Raw genomic sequence first — 7,719 nt, 5'->3', positions numbered from 1 at the left:
CAATATATGATAGTCCATACTTTGCCCAAGATTTGATGGCCCAAACTGGCGTAGCAATTCGGCCTCAGAAATTCCAGCGTTAAACGCCGGAACTGGCATAAAACTTGGAGTTAAACGCCCAAACTGGCATGAAAGCTGGCGTTTAACTCCAGAAAAGGTCTCTACACGAAAATGCTTCATTGCTCAGCCCAAGCACACACCAAGTGGGCCCGGAAGTGGATTTTTCTGTCATTTACTCATCTCTGTAAACCTTAGGATACTAGTTTACTATTAATAGGATCTTTTGACATTGTATCAGTACCTTATGACCTCATGACATTTTCATATGTTTCTTTGTGTACCTTTCACAGCATGAGCCTCTAAGCCCCATGGTTGGGGGTGAGGAGCTCTGCTGTGTCCTGATGAATTAATGCAATTACTACTGTTTCTTATTCAATCATGCTTGCTTCCATTCTAAGATATCACTTGCTCTTAATCCGGATGAATGTGATGATCCGTGACACTCATCATCATTCTCAACTATGAACGTGTGATTGACAACCACCTCCGTTCTATTTTAGATTAAGTAGATATCTCTTGGACTCTTTAATCGGAATCTTCGTGGTATAAGCTAGAACTGATGGCGGCATTCAAGAGAATCCGGAAGGTCTAAACCTTGTCTGTGGTATTCTGAGTAGGATTCAATGATTGAATGACTGTGACGTACTTTAAACTCCGAAAGGCGGGGCGTTAGTGACAGACGCAAAAGAATCACTGGATTCTATTCCGGCCTGACCGAGAACCGACAGATGATTAGCCATGCTGTGACAGAGCATCGGGACGTATTTTCACTGAGAGGATGGGAGGTAGCCACTAACAACGGTGAAACCCTACATACAGCTTGCCATGGAAGGAGTCTTGCGTGTTTGATGAAGAAGACAGTAGGAAAGCAGAGATTCGGAAGATGGAGCATCTCCAAAACCTCAACCTACTCTCCATTACTGCATAACAAGTAATCAATTCATGTTCTTTTGCTTTTTACAATCAATCCTGATAATTTCTGATATCCTGACTAAGATTTACAAGATAACCATAGCTTGCTTCAAGCCGACAATCTCCGTGGGATCGACCCTTGCTCACGCAAGGTATTACTTGGACGACCCAGTGCACTTGCTGGTTAGTTGTGCGGGGTTGCAAAAGTGTTATTGCAATTTCGTGCACCAAACACAAAGGTGAGTTCAGTTAATTACAACACTCAAATGTCTCAATTTCTCATTAGAATCATTTCTCAACCCAAACTCTATTCTTGTATCAGCAATCCATGGCCATGGCATTCTTTGAGACTATCCTCAACCCTTTCTTCTTCTTCTTCAAGTTCCAGAGGCAATTCTTTCATTGTCTCATACCTCGTCGGAACTTGTGGGTTCTCACCAGAATGCGTAGTTTACATTTCCAAGCGCTTCAGCTTCGAAACAAGCGATAAACCAGATGCAGTGATTTCGTTCATCAAGAATATCGGTCTCTCCCAAACGACGACGTTGAGAGTCATCCAATCTCTGCCCCAATTACTCGTAGCAAACCCTAAAACTCTTCAGCCAAAAATCAATTTTTTCAAGTCCAAAGGGTTTTCCTCCTCTGACATATGCAGGATCATAAAAGGCTGCCCTTCAATCCTCACCCGAAGCTTGCAGAATGAAATCGCTCCCTCCTTCGATTGCTTCGACGCCATGTTTCAGTCTAGGCACAAGCTCATAAAGGCTGCTACCGGTTATTCTGCTATGCTGTATGATTTTGCAAGATTTACAGAACCTAATATAAAGCTTCTTAGAGATGAAGGAGTTACTGAATCACATATTGTTAGGTTAATTAAGTACTACCCCAACCAATTGAAGAATAGCCCTAAGAAGTTTAAGGAGGCATTGCAAGAAGTTAAGGAGATGAAGTTTGATCCCTTGACGTTTCAATTTATTGTGGCTATTCACGTGAAGACAAAAATAGGAAAATCCACATGGGAAAGAAAGGAAGGAATTTATAGAAAGTGGGGTTGGACCGATGCCGATATTATCACAGCTTTCAGACGCTGTCCGTGGTGCTTTGCCAGCTCCAACAACAAGATTGAAGCAGTCATGGATTTTCTGGTGAATTGATTGGGTTATGCATCTTCTTCTGTTGTTAAGTATCCGTTGATATTGTCCATGTGTTTGAAAAGGAGAATCATTCCAAGGGGTTCTATTTTTCTGGTTTTGCAGTCTAAGGGTCTGGTGAGGAAGCTGGGCTTGGCTTCAGTGTTTAGGATTAATGAAAAGACCTTCTTGAGTAAGTTCATCCTTTGCCAGAAGAAAGAAGCTGATGATCTATTTAAGTTGTATAAGTCTAAATTGGCATAAGAGTATAATGAATAAAGTAATGACAAACCTTCTTATTGAGTTTACATCTTTTAGTAACCAAGCTTTTATGATTCTTGGCCCCATCTCAAATATGCCCAAGCTTATGTTGCTTTTCTCTCTTTTGATTGATGATAGTCTCATTGTGGTTGCATTTGCTATGTCATGTAAACAGATGCGCTTTGATTTTTTGGTGCAATCATTCATTGATTATGTTTCTTAAGGAAGATATCCATTGTTGTATAAAATAGGAAGTTGCAAGTTTAGTCTGTACCATTGATATAAGACATTCTCATTTTTTTCATCCGATTGGTTGTTTAAGAATTCCATCTAAGTAATAATTAATTCTTATATAGATTATGTTGTTAAGATCTGATTTGGCTTCTAGAGTTGGACAATTTGAGGTTGGACGACATTGAATGCTTTCAAGATTCCTTTCAGTTTTAGGTTTTAGATATTCCATTGAAAATATAAATGTATAAAGGCTGTCTATGCATTGGAATAGACAAGAATGAATAGCAATGCAGTGTAGTATAGCTTCTCCCCTAATCCTCTAACACTATCAAAGTAAAACTTTGTGAAATCTTGAAGGACATGGATCAAGATTGCAAATTTTGATACCGTTGTTAGCCAAATAGTCAATATTGAAGTTTGTATCAGAATAAGTTGTTTGCATGACACTCTTTCGAATGTTTCGATGTGGTGCTTCTCCTAGCCCTGTGTAATGCAAGATGGTGGTTATGTATTCAACAATTTGGTTTGGATTTGGACACACCTACATTTAGTTTCTTTTCTAAAACATAATTATTAAGATTTAAGAGTAAGTGTGAAAAGAAAATTAATGCTATCTAAATATTATAAAGGATAAAGTATTTTTTTGTCCATAACATTTTTTAAAATTTTCAAAATTACTCATAATGTTTAATTTGATTCAATTTTATTGCTAACAATTAAAATTTCAATTTAATCCTTATTGTTAATTTTTTAACCGTTAACAAGAAGTCAAATTATGTTTTCTAATTTTACCACTATCCCTAACCTCACTCACAATCCTAATTCTAATTCCAATTCCAAACACCCCATCAGCACCACTTGAATTATAAATTGAAGTTTGTATCAGAATAACTTGTTTGTCATCACCGTCGCTGTCACATGCCATCGCCGTCACGTGCCATCGCCATTGTCAGAAACATGGAAACCACCATTGAATGATGTGTTTGAATGATGATGAGTGTATATAGAAAATCATATTTGGCATAGTGTAGAAAAGTAAAGGTTTGATGATGTTTAAGTACTTGAAATCGTGTAAATTGTTGATTCTAGGTTCTTGGGCTGTGTTGGCAGTGAAGACAACTTCGAATAACTGGAAAGAGGTTAAACGTGTAATTTTTGAAGGGTTATAAGTTTAAATGTGGTTTTTATAAGTAATATTGTTGAAATGCTTAAGGCAGAATTTCTGCATACATGACAGTAGAAAGAATCGATTTCTGGGAGTAGTCCATGTCATAATTTTGAATGAAACTATTTTTTCATAAAACTTTAATGTGCTTTGAGCGTCTCAAAAAATTAAGAATTTATTGGTAAGTGGTATGGGAGAAATGAATTTTTGAAGATTGATAGTTTCTGCAGAAAATTCTGTTTTTTTACTGCAAAAGCACCAACTTTCAACCCACTTAATTTTTAATTTTGGTGAGTAATTGAGCTGAAACCAACAGCCATTTCAAACTTTGTGTGTCCACAATCTTTAATTTAAATTTCACATCAAAACTCTTTTTAACCAATTAGATATGTTGCAAAGAGTGTGGATAGCTCACTGGATTATGAAGACAGAATTCTAAAAGGCAGGGTTGTATTTCTAACCTCATAATTTTTTCATATGACATGGTAATAATCTGGAATTTGATTTTCTGGAAAGCTGGAAGATAGGAAGAGTCTTGTTTAAGGTCATAAATTTTGAAATGTAATGGATGAAAATTGGATTTTTAACGAATTTAACAAATTTATTGCCCCTACTATTTTTCTGCATTTTTTTTTGAAAAACAATAACAAAATTTTAAGGGAAATGGTGCAAGTTTTAATTGTGACCGAGTTACCTCAACACCAAGTCTTGTTTTCTAAATTAGTAGTACTATAACAACCAAGAAAGGTTTAAAGTTAATTGGTAATGCGAAAGTATGTGTAATTAAGTGGTGGTGCAGATGTATGTTTAATAAGGTGATGATGCGGAAGGGTGTGTATGTAATTGGTGATGTGGAGGTATAATGAAAAGAAAGAAAATAAGAAACCATGAATGGACAAGATAATTTAAATGGAATATGATTCATGGAAATGGTATGTTGAATGGGCCTTTGTGCTAAATTGCTAATGCGAAAGTGCCGGCCTAACTGATAGCCTAAGGTTGCTAATGCGGGAATGTTTGCCTAACTGATAGCCTGTTTCTTACCGTGATACCAAGATATCCTAACTGACATAGGTTCGCCTATGATGAAAATTGTGCCTGACTGACATGGTAAAGAAACCATATTCGGGGTTTGCCTCGCGTAACGTCGGGTTGCGGGTAGATGATGAGCGGATAATTTATACGCTTTTTGGCATTGTTTTTAGTATGTTTTTAGTATATTTTAGTTAGTTTTTATTACATTTTTATTAGTTTTTAGTTAAAATTAACTTTTCTGGGCTTTACTATGAGTTTGTGTGTTTTTCTGTGATTTCAGGTATTTTCTGGCTGAAATTGAGGGACCTGAGCAAAAATCTGATTCAGAGGCTGAAAAGGACTGCAGATGCTATTGGATTCTGACCTCCCTGCACTCGAAGTGGATTTTCTGGAGCTACAGAAGCCCAATTGGCACGCTCTCAATTGCGTTGGAAAGTAGACATCCTGGGCTTTCCAGCAATGTATAATAGCCCATACTTTTCCCGAGATTTGATGGCCCAAACCGGCGTTACAAATCAGCTTTAGAATTCCCGGCGTTTAACGCCGGAACTGGCACAAAAATTAGAGTTAAACGCCCAAACTGGCATAAAAGCTGGCGTTTAACTCCAGAAAAAGTCTCTACACATGAAAGCTTCAATGCTCAGCCCAAGCACACACCAAGTGAACCTCGGAAGTGAATTTTTACGTCATTTACTCATTTCTATATACCCTAGGTTACTAGTTCACTATTAATAGGATCTTTTGATATTGTATCTCTACCTCATGACACATTACACGTTTCTTATTGTATCTTCTACAGCATGAGTCTCTAAACCCCATGGTTGGGGGTGAGGAGCTCTGCTGTGTCTTGATGGATTAATGCAATTACTACTGTTTTCCATTCAATCACGCTTGCTTCTATTCTAAGATATCACTTGTTCCTAAACTTGTTGAAGGTGATGACCCGTGACACTCATCATCATTCTCACCTATGAACGTGTGCCTGACAACCACCTCCGTTCTACCTTAGATTGAGTGGATATCTCTTAGATTCCTTAATCAGAATCTTCGTGGTATAAGCTAGAATTGATGGCGGCATTCAAGAGAATCCGGAAGGTCTAAACCTTGTCTGTGGTATTCTGAGTAGGATTCAAAGATTGAATGACTGTGACGAGCTTCAAACTCCTAAAGGCTGGACGTTAGTGACAGACGCAAAAGAATCACTGGATTCTATTCCAACCTGATTGAGAACCGACAGATGATTAGCCGTGCTGTGACAGAGCGCGTTGAACATTTTCACTGAGAGGATGGGAGGTAGCCATTGACAACGGTGAAGCCCTACATACAGCTTGCCATGGAAGGAGCCTTGCGTGCTTGAAGAAGAAGACAGTAGGAAAGCAGAGATTCAGAAGATAGAGCATCTCCAAAACCTCAGCCTGTTCTCCATTACTGCAAAACAAGTATTTTGTTTCATGTTCTTTTACTCATCACAATTAAACCTGAGAATTATTGATATCCTGACTAAGAGTTACAAGATAACCATAGCTTGCTTCAAGCCGACAATCTCCGTGGGATCGACCCTTACTCACGTAAGGTATTACTTGGACGACCCAGTGCACTTGCTGGTTAGTTGTGCGGAATTGCAAAAGTGTGATTGCAATTTCGTGCACCAAGTTTTTGGTGCCATTGCCTGGGATTGTTCGAGTTTGGACAACTGACGGTTTATCTTGTTGCTTAGATTAGGACTGTTTTATTTTTGTTGGTTTAGAGTCTTTTATTTGATTTTAGTTTCATATTTTAAGTTTGGTGTCTTCCTTGTGTTTTCCTTTAAGTTTTCAAAAATTTGTGTTCGATTTTCTAAAAATTTTAAGTTTGGTGTCTTTTGCTTTTATTCACTTAAAAATTTTTCAAAAATTTGTTCTTGGTGTTCATCTTGATCTTCAAAGTGTTCTTGGTATTCATCTTGACATTCAAAGTTTTCTTGTTTGTTCTCTTTGTTTTGATCTAAAATTTCTAAGTTTAGTGTCGATTTGTTGTTTTTCTCTTCCCTCATTAAATTTTAAAAAATAAAAAAATATCATTTCCTTATTTTACTCATAATTTTTGAAATTTTGCATTAAATTAGTCAAAGATTTTCAAAATCATATCTTTTTTTTAGCCAAGTCAAAATTCTAATTTCAAGAATTGATCTTTTCATATCTTTTTTTCAAAAATCAAATCTTTTTAATTTCTTCAATCATATCTTTTTCAAAATAATTTTCAATCATATCTTTTTAATTGCTAATTCCAAAATCTTTTTAATTAATTAATTAATTTAGTTTTCAATTTGCTTTGATTTTATTTTCTTTTAGTTTTCGAAATTTTATTTTATTTTCCATTTATTTTATTTTATTATTTTTGGTCACATTTAATTAAAAAAAATAATAATAAAAAAATAAAAGTAAAATAATATCAGCATCATCTCCCTTTCTCCATCATGGACCTAAGTGGAATTGAGCAGTTCAGAAGGACTCTGGGGTCATATGCTAACCCCATTACAGCTGCATATGGGAGTAGCATCTGTATACCTCCCATTAAAGCAAGCAGCTTTGAGCTAAATCCTTAACTCATTATCATGGTGCAGCAAAATTGCCAGTATTCCAGTCTTCCACAGGAAGAACCTACTGAGTTTCTGGCACAGTTCTTACAAATTACTGACACAGTACGTGATAAAGAGGTAGATCAGGATGTCTACGGATTATTACTGTTTCCATTTTCTGTAAAAGATCAAGCTAAGAGGTGGTTGAATAACCAACCCACAGCAAGCATAAAAACATGGAGACAGTTATCAGACAAATTCCTGAATCAATTTTACCCTCCAAAAAGGATGACACAACTAAGGCTGGACATCCAAGGCTTTAAACAAGAGGATAATGAATCCCTTTATAATACCTGGGAGAGGTA

General features: G+C 36.6%; 1 pseudogene; it reads left to right on the top strand.

The window, feature by feature from the left end:
* The first annotated feature begins 1,238 nt into the window (after window positions 1-1,238).
* LOC130974767 (uncharacterized) lies at window positions 1,239-2,366 on the top strand (annotated as a pseudogene).
* The last annotated feature ends 5,353 nt before the right edge of the window (window positions 2,367-7,719 follow it).

This window comes from Arachis stenosperma, chromosome 4, assembly GCF_014773155.1.
Source record: "Arachis stenosperma cultivar V10309 chromosome 4, arast.V10309.gnm1.PFL2, whole genome shotgun sequence".
Taxonomy (NCBI): Eukaryota; Viridiplantae; Streptophyta; class Magnoliopsida; order Fabales; family Fabaceae; genus Arachis; species Arachis stenosperma.
This window is presented reverse-complemented; position numbering and strand designations above follow the sequence as displayed.